Source organism: Corella eumyota, chromosome 6 (assembly GCF_963082875.1).
Source record: "Corella eumyota chromosome 6, kaCorEumy4.1, whole genome shotgun sequence".
NCBI lineage: Eukaryota > Metazoa > Chordata > Ascidiacea > Phlebobranchia > Corellidae > Corella > Corella eumyota.
The window spans coordinates 12359753-12385393 of NC_137495.1; the positions used below are offsets into that span (position 1 = coordinate 12359753).

Consider the following 25641-nt stretch of genomic DNA (forward strand, 5'->3'; position numbering starts at 1 on the left):
AGAACAAAGACACTTTTCAGTTCAACAATTTTCCCCTCCTAAAAAACACTAAAAACTCAAGTTTAAAACTTTTCTTCAAGTTTACTTTATTTCTAAAAATAGCTTGTTAATTACATTAACAAATACAAAATAATGCAGTAATCAACAGAAATGAATTTTAGATAAAATCGCCTACTAATTAAAGTAGGCCTTTCAAAAACAAAATTAACTCAAAAATACTCTTATCCACGGAAATCTTTAGTAAAAGGCGAAAGATTTACTCGATATGAATAAAAGTCTGAGTAAAATATTTTTATTGAAACTGAAGTATATTTCACAATTAAATAAATTAATTTGTGGTGTTTGTGATCAGTTATAAGTTAAAACAGATACACTTAATACATTTCACTAACAAAAACTCAAATAACAATATAATTTTAACAAACTTCAAGAAAAAGTTTGTTGTAATAAGCAGTCAAAGTTTGGCCACTGCATTTTTAATGCTAGACACTCGATTATAGCAGTTTCATTAAAATATTACTAAATTATAAAAACTAGCAATAATATTTAAAAAGGTTTTTATTATTAATTAAATCTCAGTTAAAAATAAAAAAAATATTTCAGAAAAAAGTCAAAATCAATCCTATTCACAGATATCTTTGATTAAGACAAACATTTACACGATTTGTATAATAAAGGTGAAAAATATACATCTAGAACAAAGACACTTTTCAGTTCAACAATTTTCGCCTCCTAAAAAACACTAAAAACTCAAGTTTAAAACTTTTCTTCAAGTTTACTTTATTTCTAAAAATAGCTTGTTAATTACATTAACAAATACAAAATAATGCAGTAATCAACAGAAATGAATTTTAGATTAAATCGCCTACTAATTAAAGTAGGCGTTTCAAAAACAAAATTAACTCAAAAATACTCTTATCCACGGAAATCTTTAGTAAATGGCGAAAGATTTACTCGATATGAATAAAAGTCCGCGTAAAATATTTTTATTGAAACTGAAGTATATTTCCCAATAAATAAATTAATTTGTGGTGTTTGTGATCAGTTATAAGTTAAAACAGATACACTTAATACATTTCACTAACAAAAACTCAAATAACAATATAATTTTAACAAACTTCAAGAAAAAGTTTGTTGTAATAAGCAGTCAAAGTTTGGCCACTGCATTTTCAATGCTAAACACTCCATTATAGCGGTTTTATTAAAATATTACTAAATTATAAAAACTAGCAATAATATTTAAATAGGTTTTTATTATTAATTAAATCTCAGTTAAAAATAAAAAAAATATTTCAGAAAAAAGTCAAAATCAATCCTATTCACAGATATCTTTGGTTAAGACAAAAATTTACACGATTTGTATAATAAAGGTGAAAAATATACATCTAGAACAAAGACACTTTTCAGTTCAACAATTTTCGCCTCCTAAAAAACACTAAAAACTCAAGTTTAAAACTTTTCTTCAAGTTTACTTTATTTCTAAAAATAGCTTGTTAATAACATTAACAAATACAAAATAATGCAGTAATCAACAGAAATGAATTTTAAATAAAATCGCCTACTAATTAAAGTAGGCCATTCAAAAACAAAATTAACTCAAAAATACTCTTATCCACGGAAATCTTTAGTAAAAGGCGAAAGATTTACTCGATATGAATAAAAGTCCGAGTAAAATATTTTTATTGAAACTGAAGTATATTTCCCAATTAAATAAATTAATTTGTGGTGTTTGTGATCAGTTATAAGTTAAAACAGATACACTTAATACATTTCACTAACAAAAACTCAAATAACAATATAATTTTAATAAACTTCAAGAAAAAGTTTGTTGTAATAAGCAGTCAAAGTTTGGCCACTGCATTTTCAATGCTAGACACTCGATTATAGCAGTTTCATTAAAATATTACTAAATTATAAAAACTAGCAATAATATTTAAAAAGGTTTTTATTATTAATTAAATCTCAGTTAAAATTAAAAAAAATATTTCAGAAAAAAGTCAAAATCAATCCTATTCACAGATATCTTTAGTTAAGACAAACACTTACACGATTTGTATAATAAAGGTGAAAAATATACATCTAGAACAAAGACACTTTTCAGTTTAACAATTTTCACCTCCTAAAAAACACAAAAAACTCAAGTTTAAAACTTTTCTTCAAGTTTACTTTATTTCTAAAAATAGCTTGTTAATTACATTAACAAATACAAAATAATGCAGTAATCAACAAAAATGAATTTTAGATAAAATCGCCTACTAATTAAAGTAGGCCTTTCAAAAACAAAATAAACTCAAAAATACTCTTATCCACGGAAATCTTTAGTAAAAGGCGAAAGATTTACTCGATATGAATAAAAGTCCGAGTAAAAGATCTTTATTGAAACTGAAGTAAATTTCACAATTAAATAAATTAATTTGAGGTGTTTGTGATCAGTTATAAGTTAAAACAGATACACTTCACTAACAAAAACTCAAATAACAATATAATTTTAACAAACTTCAAGAAAAAGTTTGTTGTAATAAGCAGTCAAAGTTTGGCCACTGCATTTTCAATGCTAAACACTCAATTATAGCAGTTTTATTAAAATATTACTAAATTATAAAAACTAGCAATAATATTAAAATAGGTTTTTATTATTAATTAAATCTCAGTTAAAAATAAAAAAAATATTTCAGAAAAAAGTCAAAATCAATCCTATTCACAGATATCTTTGGTTAAGACAAACATTTACACGATTTGTATAATAAAGGTGAAAAATATACATCTAGAACAAAGACACTTTTCAGTTCAACAATTTTCGTCTCCTAAAAAACACTAAAAACTCAAGTATAAAACTTTTCTTCAAGTTTACTTTATTTCTAAAAATAGCTTGTTAATTACATTAACAAATACAAAATAATGCAGTAATCAACAGAAATGAATTTTAGATAAAAGCGCCTACTAATTAAAGTAGGCCTTTCAATAACAAAATTAACTCAAAAATACTCTTATCCACGGAAATCTTTAGTAAAAGGCGAAAGATTTACTTGATATGAATAAAAGTCCGAGTAAAAGATTTTTATTGAAACTGAAGTATATTTCACAATTAAATAAATTAATTTGTGGTGTTTGTGATCAGTTATAAGTTAAAACAGATACACTTCACTAACAAAAACTCAAATAACAATATAATTTTAACAAACTTCAAGAAAAAGTTTGTTGTAATAAGCAGTCAAAGTTTGGCCACTGCATTTTCAATGCTAAACACTCGATTATAGCAGTTTTATTAAAATATTACTAAATTATAAAAACTAGCAATAATATTTAAATAGGTTTTTATTATTAATTAAATCTCAGTTAAAAATAAAAAAAATATTTCAGAAAAAAGTCAAAATCAATCCTATTTACAGATATCTTTGGTTAAGACAAACATTTACACGATTTGTATAATAAAGGTGAAAAATATACATCTAGAACAAAGACACTTTTCAGTTCAACAATTTTCGCCTCCTAAAAAACACTAAAAACTCAAGTTTAAAACTTTTCTTCAAGTTTACTTTATTTCTAAAAATAGCTTGTAAATTACATTAACAAATACAAAATAATGCAGTAATCAACAGAAATGAATTTTAAGTAAAATCCCCTACTAATAAAAGTAGGACTTTCAAAAACAAAATTAACTCAAAAATACTCTTATCTACGGAAATCTTTAGTAAAAGGCGAAAGATTTACTCGATATGAATAACAGACCGAGTAAAATATTTTTATTGAAACTGAAGTATATTTCACAATTAAATAAATTAATTTGTGGTGTTTGTGATCAGTTATAAGTTAAAACAGATACACTTCACTAACAAAAACTCAAATAACAATATAATTTTAACAAACTTCAAGAAAAAGTTTGTTGTAATAAGCAGTCAAAGTTTGGCCACTGCATTTTCAATGCTAAACACTCGATTATAGCAGTTTTATTAAAATATTACTAAATTATAAAAACTAGCAATAATATTTAAATAGGTTTTTATTATTAATTAAATCTCAGTTAAAAATAAAAAAAATATTTCAGAAAAAAGTCAAAATCAATCCTATTTACAGATATCTTTGGTTAAGACAAACATTTACACGATTTGTATAATAAAGGTGAAAAATATACATCTAGAACAAAGACACTTTTCAGTTCAACAATTTTCGCCTCCTAAAAAACACTAAAAACTCAAGTTTAAAACTTTTCTTCAAGTTTACTTTATTTCTAAAAATAGCTTGTAAATTACATTAACAAATACAAAATAATGCAGTAATCAACAGAAATGAATTTTAAGTAAAACCGCCTACTAATAAAAGTAGGACTTTCAAAAACAAAATTAACTCAAAAATACTCTTATCTACGGAAATCTTTAGTTAAAGGCGAAAGATTTACTCGATATGAATAACAGACCGAGTAAAATATTTTTATTGAAACTGAAGTATATTTCACAATTAAATAAATTAATTTGTGGTGTTTGTGATCAGTTATAAGTTAAAACAGATACACTTCACTAACAAAAACTCAAATAACAATATAATTTTAACAAACTTCAAGAAAAAGTTTGTTGTAATAAGCAGTCAAAGTTTGGCCACTGCATTTTCAATGCTAAACACTCGATTATAGCAGTTTTATTAAAATATTACTAAATTATAAAAACTAGCAATAATATTTAAATAGGTTTTTATTATTAATTAAATCTCAGTTAAAAATAAAAAAAATATTTCAGAAAAAAGTCAAAATCAATCCTATTCACAGATATCTTTGGTTAAGACAAACATTTACACGATTTGTATAATAAAGGTGAAAAATATACATCTAGAACAAAGACACTTTTCAGTTCAACAATTTTCGCCTCCTAAAAAACACTAAAAACTCAAGTTTAAAACTTTTCTTCAAGTTTACTTTATTTCTAAAAATAGCTTGTTAATTACATTAACAAATACAAAATAATGCAGTAATCAACAGAAATGAATTTTAGATAAAATCGCCTACTAATTAAAGTAGGCCTTTCAAAAACAAAATTAACTCAAAAATACTCTTATCCACGGAAATCTTTAGTAAAAGGCGAAAGATTTACTCGATATGAATAAAAGTCTGAGTAAAATATTTTTATTGAAACTGAAGTATATTTCACAATTAAATAAATTAATTTGTGGTGTTTGTGATCAGTTATAAGTTAAAACAGATACACTTAATACATTTCACTAACAAAAACTCAAATAACAATATAATTTTAACAAACTTCAAGAAAAAGTTTGTTGTAATAAGCAGTCAAAGTTTGGCCACTGCATTTTTAATGCTAGACACTCGATTATAGCAGTTTCATTAAAATATTACTAAATTATAAAAACTAGCAATAATATTTAAAAAGGTTTTTATTATTAATTAAATCTCAGTTAAAAATAAAAAAAATATTTCAGAAAAAAGTCAAAATCAATCCTATTCACAGATATCTTTGATTAAGACAAACATTTACACGATTTGTATAATAAAGGTGAAAAATATACATCTAGAACAAAGACACTTTTCAGTTCAACAATTTTCGCCTCCTAAAAAACACTAAAAACTCAAGTTTAAAACTTTTCTTCAAGTTTACTTTATTTCTAAAAATAGCTTGTTAATTACATTAACAAATACAAAATAATGCAGTAATCAACAGAAATGAATTTTAGATAAAATCGCCTACTAATTAAAGTAGGCGTTTCAAAAACAAAATTAACTCAAAAATACTCTTATCCACGGAAATCTTTAGTAAATGGCGAAAGATTTACTCGATATGAATAAAAGTCCGCGTAAAATATTTTTATTGAAACTGAAGTATATTTCCCAATAAATAAATTAATTTGTGGTGTTTGTGATCAGTTATAAGTTAAAACAGATACACTTAATACATTTCACTAACAAAAACTCAAATAACAATATAATTTTAACAAACTTCAAGAAAAAGTTTGTTGTAATAAGCAGTCAAAGTTTGGCCACTGCATTTTCAATGCTAAACACTCCATTATAGCGGTTTTATTAAAATATTACTAAATTATAAAAACTAGCAATAATATTTAAATAGGTTTTTATTATTAATTAAATCTCAGTTAAAAATAAAAAAAATATTTCAGAAAAAAGTCAAAATCAATCCTATTCACAGATATCTTTGGTTAAGACAAAAATTTACACGATTTGTATAATAAAGGTGAAAAATATACATCTAGAACAAAGACACTTTTCAGTTCAACAATTTTCGCCTCCTAAAAAACACTAAAAACTCAAGTTTAAAACTTTTCTTCAAGTTTACTTTATTTCTAAAAATAGCTTGTTAATTACATTAACAAATACAAAATAATGCAGTAATCAACAGAAATGAATTTTAGATAAAATCGCCTACTAATTAAAGTAGGCGTTTCAAAAACAAAATTAACTCAAAAATACTCTTATCCACGGAAATCTTTAGTAAAAGGCGAAAGATTTACTCGATATGAATAAAAGCCCGAGTAAAATATTTTTATTGAAACTGAAGTATATTTCGCAATTAAATAATATAATTTGTGGTGTTTGTGATCAGTTAAAAGTTAAAACAGATACACTTAATACATTTTACTAACAAAAACTTAAATAACAATATAATTTTAACAAACTTCAAGAAAAAGTTTGTTGTAATAAGCAGTCAAAGTTTGGCCACTGCATTTTTAATGCTAGACACTCGATTATATCAGTTTTATTTAAATAATACTAAATTATAAAAACTAGCAATCATATTTAAATGGGTTTTTATTATTAATTAAATCTCAGTTAAAAATAAAAAAATATTTCAGAAATTACACTCTTGTTTCACTTGGTCACTTAAAATAAAGTGTAACTCAAAATTAATCCTATTCACAGATATCTTTGGTTAAGACAAACTTTTACACGATTTGTATAATAAAGGTGAAAAATATACATCTAGAACAAATACACTTTTCAGTTCAACAATTTTCGCCTCCTAAAAAACACTAAAAACTCAAGTTTAAAACTTTTCTTCAAGTTTACTTTATTTCTAAAAATAGCTTGTTAATTACATTAACAAATACAAAATAATGCAGTAATCAACAGAAATAAATTTTAAGTAAAATCGCCTACTAATAAAAGTAGGCCTTTCAAAAACAAAATTAACTCAAAAATACTCTTATCCACGGAAATCTTTAGTAAAAGGCGAAAGATTTACTCGATATGAATAAAAGTCCGAGTAAAAAATTTTTATTGAAACTGAAGTATATTTCACAATTAAATAAATTAATTTGTGGTGTTTGTGATCAGTTATAAGTTAAAACAGATACACTTCACTAACAAAAACTCAAATAACAATATAATTTTAACAAACTTCAAGAAAAAGTTTGTTGTAATAAGCAGTCAAAGTTTGGCCACTGCATTTTCAATGCTAAACACTCGATTATAGCGGTTTTATTAAAATATTACTAAATTATAAAAACTAGCAATAATATTTAAATAGGTTTTTATTATTAATTAAATCTCAGTTAAAAATAAAAAAAATATTTCAGAAAAAAGTCAAAATCAATCCTATTCACAGATATCTTTGGTTAAGACAAACATTTACACGATTTGTATAATAAAGGTGAAAAATATACATCTAGAACAAAGACACTTTTCAGTTCAACAATTTTCGCCTCCTAAAAAACACTAAAAACTCAAGTTTAAAACTTTTCTTCAAGTTTACTTTATTTCTAAAAATAGCTTGTTAATTACATTAACAAATGCAAAATAATGCAGTAATCAACAGAAATGAATTTTAGATAAAATCGCCTACTAATTAAAGTAGGCCTTTCAAAAAACAAAATTAACTCAAAAATACTCTTATCCACGGAAATCTTTAGTAAAAGGCGAAAGATTTACTCGATATGAATAAAAGTCCGAGTAAAATATTTTTATTGAAACTGAAGTATATTTCCCAATTAAATAAATTAATTTGTGGTGTTTGTCATCAGTTATAAGTTAAAACAGATACACTTCACTAACAAAAACTCAAATAACAATATAATTTTAACAAACTTCAAGAAAAAGTTTGTTGTAATAAGCAATCAAAGTTTGGCCACTGCATTTTCAATGCTAAACACTCGATTATAGCAGTTTTATTAAAATATTACTAAATTATAAAAACTAGCAATAATATTAAAATAGGTTTTTATTATTAATTAAATCTCAGTTAAAAATAAAAAAAATATTTCAGAAAAAAGTCAAAATCAATCCTATTCACAGATATCTTTGGTTAAGACAAACATTTACACGATTTGTATAATAAAGGTGAAAAATATACATCTAGAACAAAGACACTTTTCAGTTCAACAATTTTCGTCTCCTAAAAAACACTAAAAACTCAAGTATAAAACTTTTCTTCAAGTTTACTTTATTTCTAAAAATAGCTTGTTAATTACATTAACAAATACAAAATAATGCAGTAATCAACAGAAATGAATTTTAGATAAAATCGCCTACTAATTAAAGTAGGCCTTTCAATAACAAAATTAACTCAAAAATACTCTTATCCACGGAAATCTTTAGTAAAAGGCGAAAGATTTACTTGATATGAATAAAAGTCCGAGTAAAAGATTTTTATTGAAACTGAAGTATATTTCACAATTAAATAAATTAATTTGTGGTGTTTGTGATCAGTTATAAGTTAAAACAGATACACTTCACTAACAAAAACTCAAATAACAATATAATTTTAACAAACTTCAAGAAAAAGTTTGTTGTAATAAGCAGTCAAAGTTTGGCCACTGCATTTTCAATGCTAAACACTCGATTATAGCAGTTTTATTAAAATATTACTAAATTATAAAAACTAGCAATAATATTAAAATGGGTTTTTATTATTTATTTAAATCTCAGTTAAAAATAAAAAAATATTTCAGAAATTACACTCTTGTTTCAGTTGGTCACTTAAAATAAAGTGTAACTCAAAATCAATCTTATTCACAGATATCTTTGGTTAAGACAAACATTTACACGATTTGTATAATTAAGGTGAAAAATATACATCTAGAACAAAGACACTTTTCAGTTCAACAATTTTTGCCTCCTAAAAACTCAAGTTTAAAACTTTTCTTCAAGTTTACTTTATTTCTAAAAATAGCTTGTTAATTACATTAACAAATACAAAATAATGCAGTAATCAACAGAAATGAATTTTAGGTAAAATCGCCTACTATTAAAAGTAGGCCTTTCAAAAACAAATTTAACTCTAAAATCCTCTTATCCACGGAAAACTTTAGTAAAAGGTGAAAGATTTACTCGATATGAATAAAAGTCAGAGTAAAATACCTTTATTGAAACTGAACTATATTTCACAATTAAATAAATTAATTTGTGGTGTTTGTCATCAGTTATAAGTTAAAACAGATACACTTTACTAACAAAAACTCGAAAAACAATATAATTTTAACAAACTTCAAGGAAAAGTTTGTTGTAATAAGCAGTCAAAGTTTGGCCATTGCATTTTCAATGCTAGACACTCGATTATATCAGTTTTATTTAAATATTACTAAATTATAAAAACTAGCAATAATATTAAAATGGGTTTTTATTATTTATTTAAATCTCAGTTAAAAATATTTGAGAAATTACACTCTTGTTTCAGTTGTTCACTTAAAATAAAGTGTAACTCAAAATCAATCCTATTCACAGATACCCTTGGTTAAGACAAACATTTACACGATTTGTATAAAAAAAGGTGAAAAATATACATCTAGAACAAAGACACTTTTCAGTTCGACAATTTTCGCCTCCTAAGAAACACTAAAAACTCAAGTTTAAAACTTTTCTTCAAGTTTACTTCATTTCTAAAAATAGCTTGTTAATTACAATAACAAATACAAAACAATGCAGTAATAAACAGAAATGAATTTTAGGTAAAATTGCCTACTAATAAAAGTAGGTCTTTCAAAAACAAAATTAACTCAAAAATACTCTTATCCACGGAAAACTTTAGTAAAAGGCGAAAGATTTACTCGATATGAATAAAAGTCAGAGTAAAATACCTTTATTGAAACTGAACTATATTTCACAATTAAATAAATTAATTTGTGGTGTTTGTCATCAGTTATAAGTTAAAACAGATACACTTTACTAACAAAAACTCGAAAAACAATATAATTTTAACAAACTTCAAGGAAAAGTTTGTTTAAATAAGCAGTCAAAGTTTGGCCACTGCATTTTCAATGCTAGACACTCGATTATATCAGTTTTATTTAAATATTACTAAATTATAAAAACTAGCAATAATATTAAAATGGGTTTTTATTATTTATTTAAATCTCAGTTAAAAATAAAAAAAATATTTCAGAAATTACACTTTTGTTTCAGTTGTTCACTTAAAATAAAGTGTAACTCAAAATCAATCCTATTCACAGATACCCTTGGTTAAGACAAACATTTACACGATTTGTATAAAAAAAGGTGAAAAATATACATCTAGAACAAAGACACTTTTCAGTTCAACAATTTTCGCCTCCTAAAAAACACTAAAAACTCAAGTTTAAAACTTTTCTTCAAGTTTACTTTATTTCTAAAAATAGCTTGTAAATCACATTAACAAATACAAAATAATGCAGTAATCAACAGAAATGAATTTTAAGTAAAATCGCCTACTAATAAAAGTAGGACTTTCAAAAACCAAATTAACTCAAAAATACTCTTATCTACGGAAATCTTTAGTAAAAGGCGAAAGATTTACTCGATATGAATAAAAGTCCGAGTAAAATATTTTTATTGAAACTGAAGTATATTTCCCATTTAAATAAATTAATTTGTGGTGTTTGTGATCAGTTATAAGTTAAAACAGATACACTTAATACATTTCACAAACAAAAACTCAAATAACAATATAATTTTAACAAACTTCAAGAAAAAGTTTGTTGTAATAAGCAGTCAAAGTTTGGCCACTGCATTTTTAATGCTAGACACTCGATTATATCAGTTTTATTTAAATATTACTAAATTATAAAAACTAGCAATAATATTAAAATGGGTTTTTATTATTTATTTAAATCTCAGTTAAAAATAGAAAAAATATTTCAGAAATTACACTTTTGTTTCAGTTGTTCACTTAAAATAAAGTGTAACTCAAAATCAATCCTATTCACAGATACCCTTGGTTAAGACAAACATTTACACGATTTGTATAAAAAAAGATGAAAAATATACATCTAGAACAAAGACACTTTTCAGTTCAACAATTTTCGCCTCCTAAGAAAAACTAAAAACTCAAGTTTAAAACTTTTCTTCAAGTTTACTTTATTTCTAAAAATAGCTTGTTAATTACATTAACAAATACAAAACAATGCAGTAATAAACAGAAATGAATTTTAGGTAAAATTGCCTACTAATAAAAGTAGGACTTTCAAAAACAAAATTAACTCAAAAATACTCTTATCCACGGAAATCTTTAGTAAAAGGCGAAAGATTTACTCGATATGAATAAAAGTCAGAGTAAAATACCTTTATTGAAACTGAACTATATTTCACAATTAAATAAATTAATTTGTGGTGTTTGTGATCAGTTATAACTTAAAACAGATACACTTTACTAACAAAAACTCGAAAAACAATATAATTTTAACAAACTTCAAGGAAAAGTTTGTTGTAATAAGCAGTCAAAGTTTGGCCACTGCATTTTCAATGCTAGACACTCGATTATATCAGTTTTATTCAAATATTACTAAATTATAAAAACTAGCAATAATATTAAAATGGGTTTTTATTATTTATTTAAATCTCAGTTAAAAATAAAAAAATATTTCAGAAATTACACTCTTGTTTCAGTTGGTCACTTAAAATAAAGTGTAACTCAAAATCAATCTTATTCACAGATATCTTTGGTTAAGACAAACATTTACACGATTTGTATAATTAAGGTGAAAAATATACATCTAGAACAAAGCAACTGTTCAGTTTAACAATTATCGCCTTCTAAAAAACACTAGAAACTCAAGTTTAAAACTTTTCTTCAAGTAAACTTTATTTCAAAAAATTGCTTGCTTATTACATAAACAAACACAAAATATTGCAGCAATCAACAGAAATGAATTTTAGGTAAAATCGCCTACTAATAAATAAATGTAGGCCTTTCAAAAACAAAATTAACTCAAAAATACTCTTACCCACGGAAATCTTTAGTAAAAGGCGAAAGATTTACTCGATATGAATAAAAGACAGAGTAAAATACCTTTATTGAAACTGAACTATATTTCACAATTAAATAAATTAATTTGTGGTGTTTGTGATCAGTTATAACTTAAAACAGATACACTTTACTAACAAAAACTCGAAAAACAATATAATTTTAACGAACTTCAAGGAAAAGTTTGTTGTAATAAGCGGTCAAAGTTTGGCCATTGCATTTTCAATGCTAGACACTCGATTATATCAGTTTTATTTAAATATTACTAAATTATAAAAACTAGCAATAATATTAAAATGGGTTTTTATTATTTATTTAAATCTCATTTAAAAATAGAAAAAATATTTCAGAAATTACACTCTTGTTTCAGTTGGTCACTTAAAATAAAGTGTAACTCAAAATCAATCTTATTCACAGATATCTTTGGTTAAGACAAACATTTACACGATTTGTATAATTAAGGTGAAAAATATACATCTAGAACAAAGACACTTTTCAGTTTAACAATTTTCGCCTCCTAAAAAACACAAAAAACTCAGGTTTAAAACTTTTCTTCAAGTTTACTTTATTTCTAAAAATTGCTTGTTAATTACTTTAACAAATACAAAACAATGCAGTAATAAACAAAAATGAATTTTAGGTAAAATCGCCTACTAATAAAAGTAGGCCTTTCAAAAACAAAATTAACTCAAAAATACTCTTATCCACGGAAATCTTTAGTAAAAGGGGAACGATTTACTCGATATGAATAAAAGTCAGAGCAAAATACCTTTATTGAAACTGAACTATATTTCACAATTAAATAAATTAATTTGTGGTGTTTGTTATTAGTTGTAGATTGAAACAGATACACTTAATACACTTCACTACCAAAAACTCAAATAACAATATAATTTTAACAAACTTCAAGGAAAAAGTTTGTTGTAATAAGCAGTCAAAGTTTGGCCACTGCATTTTCAATGCTAGACACTCGATTATATCAGTTTTATTTAAATATTACTAAATTATAAAAACTAGCAATAATATTAAAATGAGTTTTTATTATTTATTTAAATCTCAGTTAAAAATAGAAAAAATATTTCAGAAATTACACTCTTGTTTCAGTTGTTCACTTAAAATAAAGTGTAACTCAAAATCAATCCAATTCACAGATACCTTTGGTTAAGACAAACATTTACACGATTTGTATAAAAAAAGGTGAAAAATATACATCTAGAACAAAGACACTTTTCAGTTCAACAATTTTCGCCTCCTAAGAAACACTAAAAACTCAAGTTTAAAGCTTTTCTTCAAGTTTACTTTATTTCTAAAAATAGCTTGTTAATTACATTAACAAATACAAAATAATGCAGTAATCAACAGAAATGAATTTTAAGTAAAATCGCCTACTAACAAAAGTAGGCCATTCAAAAACAAAATTAACTCAAAAATACTCTTATCCACGGAAATTTTTAGTAAAAGGCGAAAGATTTACTCGATATGAATAAAAGTCCGAGTAAAATATTTTTATTGAAACTGAAGTATATTTCACAATTAAATAAATTAATTTGTGGTGTTTGTGATCAGTTATAAGTTAAAACAGATACACTTCACTAACAAAAACTCAAATAACAATATAATTTTAACAAACTTCAAGAAAAAGTTTGTTGTAATAAGCAATCAAAGTTTGCCCACTGCATTTTCAATGCTAAACACTGGATTATAGCGGTTTTATTAAAATATTACTAAATTATAAAAACTAGCAATAATATTTAAATAGGTTTTTATTATTAATTAAATCTCAGTTAAAAATAAAAAAAATATTTCAGAAAAAAGTCAAAATCAATCCTATTCACAGATATCTTTGGTTAAGACAAACATTTACACGATTTGTATAATAAAGGTGAAAAATATACATCTAGAACAAAGACACTTTTCAGTTCAACAATTTTCGCCTCCTAAAAAACACTAAAAACTCAAGTTTAAAACTTTTCTTCAAGTTTACTTTATTTCTAAAAATAGCTTGTTAATTACATTAACAATACAAAATAATGCAGTAATCAACAGAAATAAATTTTAGATAAAATCGCCAACTAATTAAAGTAGGCTTTTCAAAAACAAAATTAACTCAAAAATACTCTTATCCACGGAAATCTTTAGTAAAAGGCGAAAGATTTACTCGATATGAATAAAAGTCCGAGTAAAATATTTTTATTGAAACTGAAGTATATTTCCCAATTAAATAAATTAATTTGTGGTGTTTGTGATCAGTTATAAGTTAAAACAGATACACTTCACTAACAAAAACTCAAATAACAATATAATTTTAACAAACTTCAAGAAAAAGTTTGTTGTAATAAGCAATCAAAGTTTGCCCACTGCATTTTCAATGCTAAACACTCGATTATAGCGGTTTTTTTAAAATATTACTAAATTATAAAAACTAGCAATAATATTTAAATAGGTTTTTATTATTAATTAAATCTCAGTTAAAAACAAAAAAAATATTTCAGAAAAAAGTCAAAATCAATCCTATTTACAGATATCTTTGGTTAAGACAAACATTTACACGATTTGTATAATAAAGGTGAAAAATATACATCTAGAACAAAGACACTTTTCAGTTCAACAATTTTCGCCTCCTAAAAAACACTAAAAACTCAAGTTTAAAACTTTTCTTCAAGTTTACTTTATTTATAAAAATAGCTTGTTAATTACATTAACAAATACAAAATAATGCAGTAATCAACAGAAATAAATTTTAGATAAAATCGCCTACTAATTAAAGTAGGCCTTTCAAAAACAAAATTAACTCAAAAATACTCTTATCCACGGAAATCTTTAGTAAAAGGCGAAAGATTTACTCGATATGAATAAAAGTCCGAGTAAAATATTTTTATTGAAACTGAAGTATATTTCACAATTAAATAAATTAATTTGTGGTGTTTGTGATCTGTTAAAAGTTAAAACAGATACACTTAATACATTTTACTAACAAAAACTTAAATAACAATATAATTTTAACAAACTTCAAGAAAAAGTTTGTTGTAATAAGCAGTCAAAGTTTGGCCACTGCATTTTTAATGCTAGACACTCGATTATATCAGTTTTATTTAAATAATACTAAATTATAAAAACTAGCAATCATATTTAAATGGGTTTTTATTATTAATTAAATCTCAGTTAAAAATAAAAAAATATTTCAGAAATTACACTCTTGTTTCAGTTGGTCACTTAAAATAAAGTGTAACTCAAAATTAATCCTATTCACAGATATCTTTGGTTAAGACAAACTTTTACAAGATTTGTATAATAAAGGTGAAAAATATACATCTAGAACAAATACACTTTTCAGTTCAACAATTTTCGCCTCCTAAAAAACACAAAAAACTCAAGTTTAAAACTTTTCTTCAAGTTTACTTTATTTCTAAAAATAGCTTGTTAATTACATTAACAAATACAAAATAATGCAGTAATCAACAGAAATAAATTTTAGATAAAATCGCCTACTAATTAAAGTAGGCCTTTCAAAAACAAAATTAACTCAAAAATACTCTTATCCACGGAAATCTTTAGTAAAAGGCGAAAGATTTACTCGATATGAATAAAAGTCCGAGTAAAAGATTTTTATTGAAACTGAAGTATATTTCACAATTAAATAAATTAATTTGTGGTGTTTGTGATCAGTTATAAGTTAAAACAGATACACTTCACTAACAAAAACTCAAATAACAATATAATTTTAACAAACTTCAAGAAAAAGTTTGTTGTAATAAGCAGTCAAAGTTTGGCCACTGCATTTTTAATGCTAGACACTCGATTATAGCAGTTTCATTAAAATATTACTAAATTATAAAAACTAGCAATAATATTTAAAAAGGTTTTTATTATTAATTAAATCTCAGTTAAAAATAAAAAAAATATTTCAGAAAAAAGTCAAAATCAATCCTATTCACAGATATCTTTGATTAAGACAAACATTTACACGATTTGTATAATAAAGGTGAAAAATATACATCTAGAACAAAGACACTTTTCAGTTCAACAATTTTCGCCTCCTAAAAAACACTAAAAACTCAAGTTTAAAACTTTTCTTCAAGTTTACTTTATTTCTAAAAATAGCTTGTTAATTACATTAACAAATACAAAATAATGCAGTAATCAACAGAAATGAATTTTAGATAAAATCGCCTACTAATTAAAGTAGGCGTTTCAAAAACAAAATTAACTCAAAAATACTCTTATCCACGGAAATCTTTAGTAAATGGCGAAAGATTTACTCGATATGAATAAAAGTCCGCGTAAAATATTTTTATTGAAACTGAAGTATATTTCCCAATAAATAAATTAATTTGTGGTGTTTGTGATCAGTTATAAGTTAAAACAGATACACTTAATACATTTCACTAACAAAAACTCAAATAACAATATAATTTTAACAAACTTCAAGAAAAAGTTTGTTGTAATAAGCAGTCAAAGTTTGGCCACTGCATTTTCAATGCTAAACACTCCATTATAGCGGTTTTATTAAAATATTACTAAATTATAAAAACTAGCAATAATATTTAAATAGGTTTTTATTATTAATTAAATCTCAGTTAAAAATAAAAAAAATATTTCAGAAAAAAGTCAAAATCAATCCTATTCACAGATATCTTTGGTTAAGACAAACATTTACACGATTTGTATAATAAAGGTGAAAAATATACATCTAGAACAAAGACACTTTTCAGTTCAACAATTTTCGCCTCCTAAAAAACACTAAAAACTCAAGTTTAAAACTTTTCTTCAAGTTTACTTTATTTCTAAAAATAGCTTGTTAATTACATTAACAAATACAAAATGATGCAGTAATCAACAGAAATGAATTTTAGATAAAATCGCCTACTAATTAAAGTAGGCCTTTCAAAAACAAAATTAACTCAAAAATACTCTTATCCACGGAAATCTTTAGTAAAAGGCGAAAGATTTACTCGATATGAATAAAAGTCCGAGTAAAATATTTTTATTGAAACTGAAGTATATTTCGCAATTAAATAATATAATTTGTGGTGTTTGTGATCAGTTAAAAGTTAAAACAGATACACTTAATACATTTTACTAACAAAAACTTAAATAACAATATAATTTTAACAAACTTCAGGAAAAAGTTTGTTGTAATAAGCAGTCAAAGTTTGGCCACTGCATTTTTAATGCTAGACACTCGATTATATCAGTTTTATTTAAATAATACTAAATTATAAAAACTAGCAATCATATTTAAATGGGTTTTTATTATTAATTAAATCTCAGTTAAAAATAAAAAAATATTTCAGAAATTACACTCTTGTTCCACTTGGTCACTTAAAATAAAGTGTAACTCAAAATTAATCCTATTCACAGATATCTTTGGTTAAGACAAACTTTTACACGATTTGTATAATAAAGGTGAAAAATATACATCTAGAACAAATACACTTTTCAGTTCAACAATTTTCGCCTCCTAAAAAACACTAAAAACTCAAGTTTAAAACTTTTCTTCAAGTTTACTTTATTTCTAAAAATAGCTTGTTAATTACATTAACAAATACAAAATAATGCAGTAATCAACAGAAATGAATTTTAAGTAAAATCGCCTACTAATAAAAGTAGGCCTTTCAAAAACAAAATTAACTCAAAAATACTCTAATCCACGGAAATCTTTAGTAAAAGGCGAAAGATTTACTCGATATGAATAAAAGTCCGAGTAAAATATTTTTATTGAAACTGAAGTATATTTCACAATTAAATAAATTAATTTGTGGTGTTTGTGATCAGTTATAAGTTAAAACAGATACACTTCACTAACAAAAACTCAAATAACAATATAATTTTAACAAACTTCAAGAAAAAGTTTGTTGTAATAAGCAGTCAAAGTTTGGCCACTGCATTTTCAATGCTAAACACTCGATTATAGCGGTTTTATTAAAATATTACTAAATTATAAAAACTAGCAATAATATTTAAATAGGTTTTTATTATTAATTAAATCTCAGTTAAAAATAAAAAAAATATTTCAGAAAAAAGTCAAAATCAATCCTATTCACAGATATCTTTGGTTAAGACAAACATTTACACGATTTGTATAATAAAGGTGAAAAATATACATCTAGAACAAAGACACTTTTCAGTTCAACAATTTTCGCCTCCTAAAAAACACTAAAAACTCAAGTTTAAAACTTTTCTTCAAGTTTAATTTATTTCTAAAAATAGCTTGTTAATTACATTAACAAATGCAAAATAATGCAGTAATCAACAGAAATGAATTTTAGATAAAATCGCCTACTAATTAAAGTAGGCCTTTCAAAAACAAAATTAACTCAAAAATACTCTTATCCACGGAAATTTTTAGTAAAAGGCGAAAGATTTACTCGATATGAATAAAAGTCCGAGTAAAAGATTTTTATTGAAACTGAAGTATATTTCACAATTAAATAAATTAATTTGTGGTGTTTGTGATCAGTTATAAGTTAAAACAGATACACTTCACTAACAAAAACTCAAATAACAATATAATTTTAACAAACTTCAAGAAAAAGTTTGTTGTAATAAGCAATCAAAGTTTGGCCACTGCATTTTCAATGCTAAACACTCGATTATAGCAGTTTTATTAAAATATTACTAAATTATAAAAACTAGCAATAATATTTAAATAGGTATTTATTATTAATTAAATCTCAGTTAAAAATAAAAAAAATATTTCAGAAAAAAGTCAAAATCAATCCTATTTACAGATATCTTTGGTTAAGACAAACATTTACATCATTTGTATAATAAAGGTGAAAAATATACATCTAGAACAAAGACACTTTTCAGTTCAACAATTTTCGCCTCCTAAAAAACACTAAAAACTCAAGTTTAAAACTTTTCTTCAAGTTTACTTTATTTCTAAAAATAGCTTGTAAATTACATTAACAAATACAAAATAATGCAGTAATCAACAGAAATGAATTTTAAGTAAAATCGCCTACTAATAAAAGTAGGACTTTCAAAAACAAAATTAACTCAAAAATACTCTTATCTACGGAAATCTTTAGTAAAAGGCGAAAGATTTACTCGATATGAATAAAAGACCGAGTAAAATATTTTTATTGAAACTGAAGTATATTTCACAATTAAATAAATTAATTTGTGGTGTTTGTGATCAGTTATAAGTTAAAACAGATACACTTCACTAACAAAAACTCAAATAACAATATAATTTTAACAAACTTCAAGAAAAAGTTTGTTGTAATAAGCAGTCAAAGTTTGGCCACTGCATTTTCAATGCTAAACACTCGATTATAGCAGTTTTATTAAAATATTACTAAATTATAAAAACTAGCAATAATATTTAAATAGGTTTTTATTATTAATTAAATCTCAGTTAAAAATAAAAAAAATATTTCAGAAAAAAATCAAAATCAATCCTAATCACAGATATCTTTGGTTAAGACAAACATTTACACGATTTGTATAATAAAGGTGAAAAATATACATCTAGAACAAAGACACTTTTCAGTTTAACAATTTTCGCCTCCTAAAAAACACAAAAAACTCAAGTTTAAAACTTTTCTTCAAGTTTACTTTATTTCTAAAAATAGCTTGTTAATTACATTAACAAATACAAAATAATGCAGTAATCAACAGAAATGAATTTTAGATAAAATCGCCTACTAATTAAAGTAGGCCTTTCAATAACAAAATTAACTCAAAAATACTCTTATCCACGGAAATCTTTAGTAAAAAGCGAAAGATTTACTTGATATGAATAAAAGTCCGAGTAAAAGATTTTTATTGAAACTGAAGTATATTTCACAATTAAATAAATTAATTTGTGGTGTTTGTGATCAGTTATAAGTTAAAACAGATACACTTCACTAACAAAAACTCAAATAACAATATAATTTTAACAAACTTCAAGAAAAAGTTTGTTGTAATAAGCAGTCAAAGTTTGGCCACTGCATTTTCAATGCTAAACACTCGATTATAGCAGTTTTATTAAAATATTACTAAATTATAAAAACTAGCAATAATATTAAAATGGGTTTTTATTATTTATTTAAATCTCAGTTAAAAATAAAAAAATATTTCAGAAATTACACTCTTGTTTCAGTTGGTCACTTAAAATAAAGTGTAACTCAAAATCAATCTTATTCACAGATATCTTTGGTTAAGACAAACATTTACACGATTTGTATAATTAAGGTGAAAAATATACATCTAGAACAAAGACACTTTTCAGTTCAACAATTTTTGCCTCCTAAAAACTCAAGTTTAAAACTTTTCTTCAAGTTTACTTTATTTCTAAAAATAGCTTGTTAATTACATTAACAAATACAAAATAATGCAGTAATCAACAGAAATGAATTTTAGGTAAAATCGCCTACTATTAAAAGTAGGCCTTTCAAAAACAAATTTAACTCTAAAATCCTCTTATCCACGGAAAACTTTAGTAAAAGGTGAAAGATTTACTCGATATGAATAAAAGTCAGAGTAAAATACCTTTATTGAAACTGAACTATATTTCACAATTAAATAAATTAATTTGTGGTGTTTGTCATCAGTTATAAGTTAAAACAGATACACTTTACTAACAAAAACTCGAAAAACAATATAATTTTAACAAACTTCAAGGAAAAGTTTGTTGTAATAAGCAGTCAAAGTTTGGCCACTGCATTTTCAATGCTAAACACTCCATTATAGCGGTTTTATTAAAATATTACTAAATTATAAAAACTAGCAATAATATTTAAATAGGTTTTTATTATTAATTAAATCTCAGTTAAAAATAAAAAAAATATTTCAGAAAAAAGTCAAAATCAATCCTATTCACAGATATCTTTGGTTAAGACAAACATTTACACGATTTGTATAATAAAGGTGAAAAATATACATCTAGAACAAAGACACTTTTCAGTTCAACAATTTTCGCCTCCTAAAAAACACTAAAAACTCAAGTTTAAAACTTTTCTTCAAGTTTACTTTATTTCTAAAAATAGCTTGTTAATTACATTAACAAATACAAAATGATGCAGTAATCAACAGAAATGAATTTTAGATAAAATCGCCTACTAATTAAAGTAGGCCTTTCAAAAACAAAATTAACTCAAAAATACTCTTATCCACGGAAATCTTTAGTAAAAGGCGAAAGATTTACTCGATATGAATAAAAGTCCGAGTAAAATATTTTTATTGAAACTGAAGTATATTTCGCAATTAAATAATATAATTTGTGGTGTTTGTGATCAGTTAAAAGTTAAAACAGATACACTTAATACATTTTACTAACAAAAACTTAAATAACAATATAATTTTAACAAACTTCAGGAAAAAGTTTGTTGTAATAAGCAGTCAAAGTTTGGCCACTGCATTTTTAATGCTAGACACTCGATTATATCAGTTTTATTTAAATAATACTAAATTATAAAAACTAGCAATCATATTTAAATGGGTTTTTATTATTAATTAAATCTCAGTTAAAAATAAAAAAATATTTCAGAAATTACACTCTTGTTCCACTTGGTCACTTAAAATAAAGTGTAACTCAAAATTAATCCTATTCACAGATATCTTTGGTTAAGACAAACTTTTACACGATTTGTATAATAAAGGTGAAAAATATACATCTAGAACAAATACACTTTTCAGTTCAACAATTTTCGCCTCCTAAAAAACACTAAAAACTCAAGTTTAAAACTTTTCTTCAAGTTTACTTTATTTCTAAAAATAGCTTGTTAATTACATTAACAAATACAAAATAATGCAGTAATCAACAGAAATGAATTTTAAGTAAAATCGCCTACTAATAAAAGTAGGCCTTTCAAAAACAAAATTAACTCAAAAATACTCTAATCCACGGAAATCTTTAGTAAAAGGCGAAAGATTTACTCGATATGAATAAAAGTCCGAGTAAAATATTTTTATTGAAACTGAAGTATATTTCACAATTAAATAAATTAATTTGTGGTGTTTGTGATCAGTTATAAGTTAAAACAGATACACTTCACTAACAAAAACTCAAATAACAATATAATTTTAACAAACTTCAAGAAAAAGTTTGTTGTAATAAGCAGTCAAAGTTTGGCCACTGCATTTTCAATGCTAAACACTCGATTATAGCGGTTTTATTAAAATATTACTAAATTATAAAAACTAGCAATAATATTTAAATAGGTTTTTATTATTAATTAAATCTCAGTTAAAAATAAAAAAAATATTTCAGAAAAAAGTCAAAATCAATCCTATTCACAGATATCTTTGGTTAAGACAAACATTTACACGATTTGTATAATAAAGGTGAAAAATATACATCTAGAACAAAGACACTTTTCAGTTCAACAATTTTCGCCTCCTAAAAAACACTAAAAACTCAAGTTTAAAACTTTTCTTCAAGTTTAATTTATTTCTAAAAATAGCTTGTTAATTACATTAACAAATGCAAAATAATGCAGTAATCAACAGAAATGAATTTTAGATAAAATCGCCTACTAATTAAAGTAGGCCTTTCAAAAACAAAATTAACTCAAAAATACTCTTATCCACGGAAATTTTTAGTAAAAGGCGAAAGATTTACTCGATATGAATAAAAGTCCGAGTAAAAGATTTTTATTGAAACTGAAGTATATTTCACAATTAAATAAATTAATTTGTGGTGTTTGTGATCAGTTATAAGTTAAAACAGATACACTTCACTAACAAAAACTCAAATAACAATATAATTTTAACAAACTTCAAGAAAAAGTTTGTTGTAATAAGCAATCAAAGTTTGGCCACTGCATTTTCAATGCTAAACACTCGATTATAGCAGTTTTATTAAAATATTACTAAATTATAAAAACTAGCAATAATATTTAAATAGGTATTTATTATTAATTAAATCTCAGTTAAAAATAAAAAAAATATTTCAGAAAAAAGTCAAAATCAATCCTATTTACAGATATCTTTGGTTAAGACAAACATTTACATCATTTGTATAATAAAGGTGAAAAATATACATCTAGAACAAAGACACTTTTCAGTTCAACAATTTTCGCCTCCTAAAAAACACTAAAAACTCAAGTTTAAAACTTTTCTTCAAGTTTACTTTATTTCTAAAAATAGCTTGTAAATTACATTAACAAATACAAAATAATGCAGTAATCAACAGAAATGAATTTTAAGTAAAATCGCCTACTAATAAAAGTAGGACTTTCAAAAACAAAATTAACTCAAAAATACTCTTATCTACGGAAATCTTTAGTAAAAGGCGAAAGATTTACTCGATATGAATAAAAGACCGAGTAAAATATTTTTATTGAAACTGAAGTATATTTCACAATTAAATAAATTAATTTGTGGTGTTTGTGATCAGTTATAAGTTAAAACAGATACACTTCACTAACAAAAACTCAAATAACAATATAATTTTAACAAACTTCAAGAAAAAGTTTGTTGTAATAAGCAGTCAAAGTTTGGCCACTGCATTTTCAATGCTAAACACTCGATTATAGCAGTTTTATTAAAATATTACTAAATTATAAAAACTAGCAATAATATTTAAATAGGTTTTTATTATTAATTAAATCTCAGTTAAAAATAAAAAAAATATTTCAGAAAAAAATCAAAATCAATCCTAATCACAGATATCTTTGGTTAAGACAAACATTTACACGATTTGTATAATAAAGGTGAAAAATATACATCTAGAACAAAGACACTTTTCAGTTTAACAATTTTCGCCTCCTAAAAAACACAAAAAACTCAAGTTTAAAACTTTTCTTCAAGTTTACTTTATTTCTAAAAATAGCTTGTTAATTACATTAACAAATACAAAATAATGCAGTAATCAACAGAAATGAATTTTAGATAAAATCGCCTACTAATTAAAGTAGGCCTTTCAATAACAAAATTAACTCAAAAATACTCTTATCCACGGAAATCTTTAGTAAAAAGCGAAAGATTTACTTGATATGAATAAAAGTCCGAGTAAAAGATTTTTATTGAAACTGAAGTATATTTCACAATTAAATAAATTAATTTGTGGTGTTTGTGATCAGTTATAAGTTAAAACAGATACACTTCACTAACAAAAACTCAAATAACAATATAATTTTAACAAACTTCAAGAAAAAGTTTGTTGTAATAAGCAGTCAAAGTTTGGCCACTGCATTTTCAATGCTAAACACTCGATTATAGCAGTTTTATTAAAATATTACTAAATTATAAAAACTAGCAATAATATTAAAATGGGTTTTTATTATTTATTTAAATCTCAGTTAAAAATAAAAAAATATTTCAGAAATTACACTCTTGTTTCAGTTGGTCACTTAAAATAAAGTGTAACTCAAAATCAATCTTATTCACAGATATCTTTGGTTAAGACAAACATTTACACGATTTGTATAATTAAGGTGAAAAATATACATCTAGAACAAAGACACTTTTCAGTTCAACAATTTTTGCCTCCTAAAAACTCAAGTTTAAAACTTTTCTTCAAGTTTACTTTATTTCTAAAAATAGCTTGTTAATTACATTAACAAATACAAAATAATGCAGTAATCAACAGAAATGAATTTTAGGTAAAATCGCCTACTATTAAAAGTAGGCCTTTCAAAAACAAATTTAACTCTAAAATCCTCTTATCCACGGAAAACTTTAGTAAAAGGTGAAAGATTTACTCGATATGAATAAAAGTCAGAGTAAAATACCTTTATTGAAACTGAACTATATTTCACAATTAAATAAATTAATTTGTGGTGTTTGTCATCAGTTATAAGTTAAAACAGATACACTTTACTAACAAAAACTCGAAAAACAATATAATTTTAACAAACTTCAAGGAAAAGTTTATTGTAATAAGCAGTCAAAGTTTGGCCACTGCATTTTCAATGCTAGACACTCGATTATATCAGTTTTATTTAAATATTACTAAATTATAAAAACTAGCAATAATATTAAAATGGGTTTTTATTATTTATTTAAATCTCAGTTAAAAATATTTGAGAAATTACACTCTTGTTTCAGTTGTTCACTTAAAATAAAGTGTAACTCAAAATCAATCCTATTCACAGATACCCTTGGTTAAGACAAACATTTACACGATTTGTATAAAAAAAGGTGAAAAATATACATCTAGAACAAAGACACTTTTCAGTTCGACAATTTTCGCCTCCTAAGAAACACTAAAAACTCAAGTTTAAAACTTTTCTTCAAGTTTACTTCATTTCTAAAAATAGCTTGTTAATTACATTAACAAATACAAAACAATGCAGTAATAAACAGAAATGAATTTTAGGTAAAATTGCCTACTAATAAAAGTAGGTCTTTCAAAAACAAAATTAACTCAAAAATACTCTTATCCACGGAAAACTTTAGTAAAAGGCGAAAGATTTACTCGATATGAATAAAAGTCAGAATAAAATACCTTTATTGAAACTGAACTATATTTCACAATTAAATAAATTAATTTGTGGTGTTTGTCATCAGTTATAAGTTAAAACAGATACACTTTACT

The 25641-nt window shown here is 24.3% G+C and overlaps 36 non-coding genes and 1 pseudogene across 36 annotated transcripts; all 37 read right to left on the minus strand.

Moving 5' to 3' along the window:
* Positions 1-169: 169 nt before the first annotated feature.
* LOC145757420 (U5 spliceosomal RNA) lies at positions 170-285 on the minus strand. Its single transcript, XR_014285459.1, has one exon. It is a non-coding gene; the product is annotated as a U5 spliceosomal RNA (small nuclear RNA).
* A 577-nt stretch (positions 286-862) lies between these two features.
* Positions 863-979, minus strand: LOC145757573 (U5 spliceosomal RNA). The gene has a single exon (XR_014285606.1). It is a non-coding gene; the product is annotated as a U5 spliceosomal RNA (small nuclear RNA).
* Positions 980-1556: 577 nt separating this feature from the next.
* LOC145757428 (U5 spliceosomal RNA) lies at positions 1557-1672 on the minus strand. The gene has a single exon (XR_014285467.1). It is a non-coding gene; the product is annotated as a U5 spliceosomal RNA (small nuclear RNA).
* A 578-nt stretch (positions 1673-2250) lies between these two features.
* On the minus strand, positions 2251-2366 carry LOC145757347 (U5 spliceosomal RNA). The gene has a single exon (XR_014285388.1). It is a non-coding gene; the product is annotated as a U5 spliceosomal RNA (small nuclear RNA).
* Positions 2367-2935: 569 nt separating this feature from the next.
* LOC145757502 (U5 spliceosomal RNA) lies at positions 2936-3051 on the minus strand. Its single transcript, XR_014285539.1, has one exon. It is a non-coding gene; the product is annotated as a U5 spliceosomal RNA (small nuclear RNA).
* Positions 3052-3620: 569 nt separating this feature from the next.
* On the minus strand, positions 3621-3736 carry LOC145757653 (U5 spliceosomal RNA). The gene has a single exon (XR_014285679.1). It is a non-coding gene; the product is annotated as a U5 spliceosomal RNA (small nuclear RNA).
* Positions 3737-4305: 569 nt separating this feature from the next.
* On the minus strand, positions 4306-4421 carry LOC145757674 (U5 spliceosomal RNA). The gene has a single exon (XR_014285699.1). It is a non-coding gene; the product is annotated as a U5 spliceosomal RNA (small nuclear RNA).
* A 569-nt stretch (positions 4422-4990) lies between these two features.
* LOC145757421 (U5 spliceosomal RNA) lies at positions 4991-5106 on the minus strand. Its single transcript, XR_014285460.1, has one exon. It is a non-coding gene; the product is annotated as a U5 spliceosomal RNA (small nuclear RNA).
* A 577-nt stretch (positions 5107-5683) lies between these two features.
* Positions 5684-5800, minus strand: LOC145757575 (U5 spliceosomal RNA). The gene has a single exon (XR_014285608.1). It is a non-coding gene; the product is annotated as a U5 spliceosomal RNA (small nuclear RNA).
* A 576-nt stretch (positions 5801-6376) lies between these two features.
* On the minus strand, positions 6377-6493 carry LOC145757438 (U5 spliceosomal RNA). The gene has a single exon (XR_014285476.1). It is a non-coding gene; the product is annotated as a U5 spliceosomal RNA (small nuclear RNA).
* Positions 6494-7108: 615 nt separating this feature from the next.
* LOC145757325 (U5 spliceosomal RNA) lies at positions 7109-7224 on the minus strand. The gene has a single exon (XR_014285366.1). It is a non-coding gene; the product is annotated as a U5 spliceosomal RNA (small nuclear RNA).
* A 568-nt stretch (positions 7225-7792) lies between these two features.
* Positions 7793-7910, minus strand: LOC145757296 (U5 spliceosomal RNA). The gene has a single exon (XR_014285339.1). It is a non-coding gene; the product is annotated as a U5 spliceosomal RNA (small nuclear RNA).
* A 569-nt stretch (positions 7911-8479) lies between these two features.
* On the minus strand, positions 8480-8595 carry LOC145757505 (U5 spliceosomal RNA). The gene has a single exon (XR_014285542.1). It is a non-coding gene; the product is annotated as a U5 spliceosomal RNA (small nuclear RNA).
* Positions 8596-9192: 597 nt separating this feature from the next.
* Positions 9193-9308, minus strand: LOC145757597 (U5 spliceosomal RNA). Its single transcript, XR_014285628.1, has one exon. It is a non-coding gene; the product is annotated as a U5 spliceosomal RNA (small nuclear RNA).
* A 600-nt stretch (positions 9309-9908) lies between these two features.
* LOC145757490 (U5 spliceosomal RNA) lies at positions 9909-10024 on the minus strand. The gene has a single exon (XR_014285527.1). It is a non-coding gene; the product is annotated as a U5 spliceosomal RNA (small nuclear RNA).
* A 609-nt stretch (positions 10025-10633) lies between these two features.
* LOC145757529 (U5 spliceosomal RNA) lies at positions 10634-10749 on the minus strand. Its single transcript, XR_014285564.1, has one exon. It is a non-coding gene; the product is annotated as a U5 spliceosomal RNA (small nuclear RNA).
* Positions 10750-11367: 618 nt separating this feature from the next.
* On the minus strand, positions 11368-11483 carry LOC145757431 (U5 spliceosomal RNA). Its single transcript, XR_014285470.1, has one exon. It is a non-coding gene; the product is annotated as a U5 spliceosomal RNA (small nuclear RNA).
* A 627-nt stretch (positions 11484-12110) lies between these two features.
* On the minus strand, positions 12111-12210 carry LOC145757629 (U5 spliceosomal RNA; annotated as a pseudogene).
* A 608-nt stretch (positions 12211-12818) lies between these two features.
* LOC145757651 (U5 spliceosomal RNA) lies at positions 12819-12934 on the minus strand. Its single transcript, XR_014285677.1, has one exon. It is a non-coding gene; the product is annotated as a U5 spliceosomal RNA (small nuclear RNA).
* A 618-nt stretch (positions 12935-13552) lies between these two features.
* On the minus strand, positions 13553-13669 carry LOC145757466 (U5 spliceosomal RNA). The gene has a single exon (XR_014285503.1). It is a non-coding gene; the product is annotated as a U5 spliceosomal RNA (small nuclear RNA).
* A 567-nt stretch (positions 13670-14236) lies between these two features.
* LOC145757447 (U5 spliceosomal RNA) lies at positions 14237-14353 on the minus strand. The gene has a single exon (XR_014285485.1). It is a non-coding gene; the product is annotated as a U5 spliceosomal RNA (small nuclear RNA).
* Positions 14354-14922: 569 nt separating this feature from the next.
* On the minus strand, positions 14923-15038 carry LOC145757402 (U5 spliceosomal RNA). Its single transcript, XR_014285440.1, has one exon. It is a non-coding gene; the product is annotated as a U5 spliceosomal RNA (small nuclear RNA).
* A 615-nt stretch (positions 15039-15653) lies between these two features.
* On the minus strand, positions 15654-15769 carry LOC145757403 (U5 spliceosomal RNA). Its single transcript, XR_014285441.1, has one exon. It is a non-coding gene; the product is annotated as a U5 spliceosomal RNA (small nuclear RNA).
* A 568-nt stretch (positions 15770-16337) lies between these two features.
* On the minus strand, positions 16338-16454 carry LOC145757576 (U5 spliceosomal RNA). Its single transcript, XR_014285609.1, has one exon. It is a non-coding gene; the product is annotated as a U5 spliceosomal RNA (small nuclear RNA).
* A 577-nt stretch (positions 16455-17031) lies between these two features.
* On the minus strand, positions 17032-17147 carry LOC145757404 (U5 spliceosomal RNA). The gene has a single exon (XR_014285443.1). It is a non-coding gene; the product is annotated as a U5 spliceosomal RNA (small nuclear RNA).
* A 615-nt stretch (positions 17148-17762) lies between these two features.
* Positions 17763-17878, minus strand: LOC145757448 (U5 spliceosomal RNA). Its single transcript, XR_014285486.1, has one exon. It is a non-coding gene; the product is annotated as a U5 spliceosomal RNA (small nuclear RNA).
* Positions 17879-18447: 569 nt separating this feature from the next.
* LOC145757464 (U5 spliceosomal RNA) lies at positions 18448-18563 on the minus strand. Its single transcript, XR_014285501.1, has one exon. It is a non-coding gene; the product is annotated as a U5 spliceosomal RNA (small nuclear RNA).
* Positions 18564-19132: 569 nt separating this feature from the next.
* On the minus strand, positions 19133-19248 carry LOC145757587 (U5 spliceosomal RNA). The gene has a single exon (XR_014285619.1). It is a non-coding gene; the product is annotated as a U5 spliceosomal RNA (small nuclear RNA).
* A 569-nt stretch (positions 19249-19817) lies between these two features.
* LOC145757625 (U5 spliceosomal RNA) lies at positions 19818-19933 on the minus strand. Its single transcript, XR_014285655.1, has one exon. It is a non-coding gene; the product is annotated as a U5 spliceosomal RNA (small nuclear RNA).
* Positions 19934-20530: 597 nt separating this feature from the next.
* On the minus strand, positions 20531-20646 carry LOC145757599 (U5 spliceosomal RNA). Its single transcript, XR_014285630.1, has one exon. It is a non-coding gene; the product is annotated as a U5 spliceosomal RNA (small nuclear RNA).
* Positions 20647-21215: 569 nt separating this feature from the next.
* On the minus strand, positions 21216-21331 carry LOC145757405 (U5 spliceosomal RNA). The gene has a single exon (XR_014285444.1). It is a non-coding gene; the product is annotated as a U5 spliceosomal RNA (small nuclear RNA).
* Positions 21332-21946: 615 nt separating this feature from the next.
* LOC145757449 (U5 spliceosomal RNA) lies at positions 21947-22062 on the minus strand. Its single transcript, XR_014285487.1, has one exon. It is a non-coding gene; the product is annotated as a U5 spliceosomal RNA (small nuclear RNA).
* Positions 22063-22631: 569 nt separating this feature from the next.
* Positions 22632-22747, minus strand: LOC145757465 (U5 spliceosomal RNA). Its single transcript, XR_014285502.1, has one exon. It is a non-coding gene; the product is annotated as a U5 spliceosomal RNA (small nuclear RNA).
* Positions 22748-23316: 569 nt separating this feature from the next.
* Positions 23317-23432, minus strand: LOC145757588 (U5 spliceosomal RNA). The gene has a single exon (XR_014285620.1). It is a non-coding gene; the product is annotated as a U5 spliceosomal RNA (small nuclear RNA).
* A 569-nt stretch (positions 23433-24001) lies between these two features.
* On the minus strand, positions 24002-24117 carry LOC145757626 (U5 spliceosomal RNA). The gene has a single exon (XR_014285656.1). It is a non-coding gene; the product is annotated as a U5 spliceosomal RNA (small nuclear RNA).
* Positions 24118-24714: 597 nt separating this feature from the next.
* On the minus strand, positions 24715-24830 carry LOC145757600 (U5 spliceosomal RNA). Its single transcript, XR_014285631.1, has one exon. It is a non-coding gene; the product is annotated as a U5 spliceosomal RNA (small nuclear RNA).
* Positions 24831-25430: 600 nt separating this feature from the next.
* LOC145757579 (U5 spliceosomal RNA) lies at positions 25431-25546 on the minus strand. Its single transcript, XR_014285612.1, has one exon. It is a non-coding gene; the product is annotated as a U5 spliceosomal RNA (small nuclear RNA).
* Between the last annotated feature and the right edge of the window lie 95 nt (positions 25547-25641).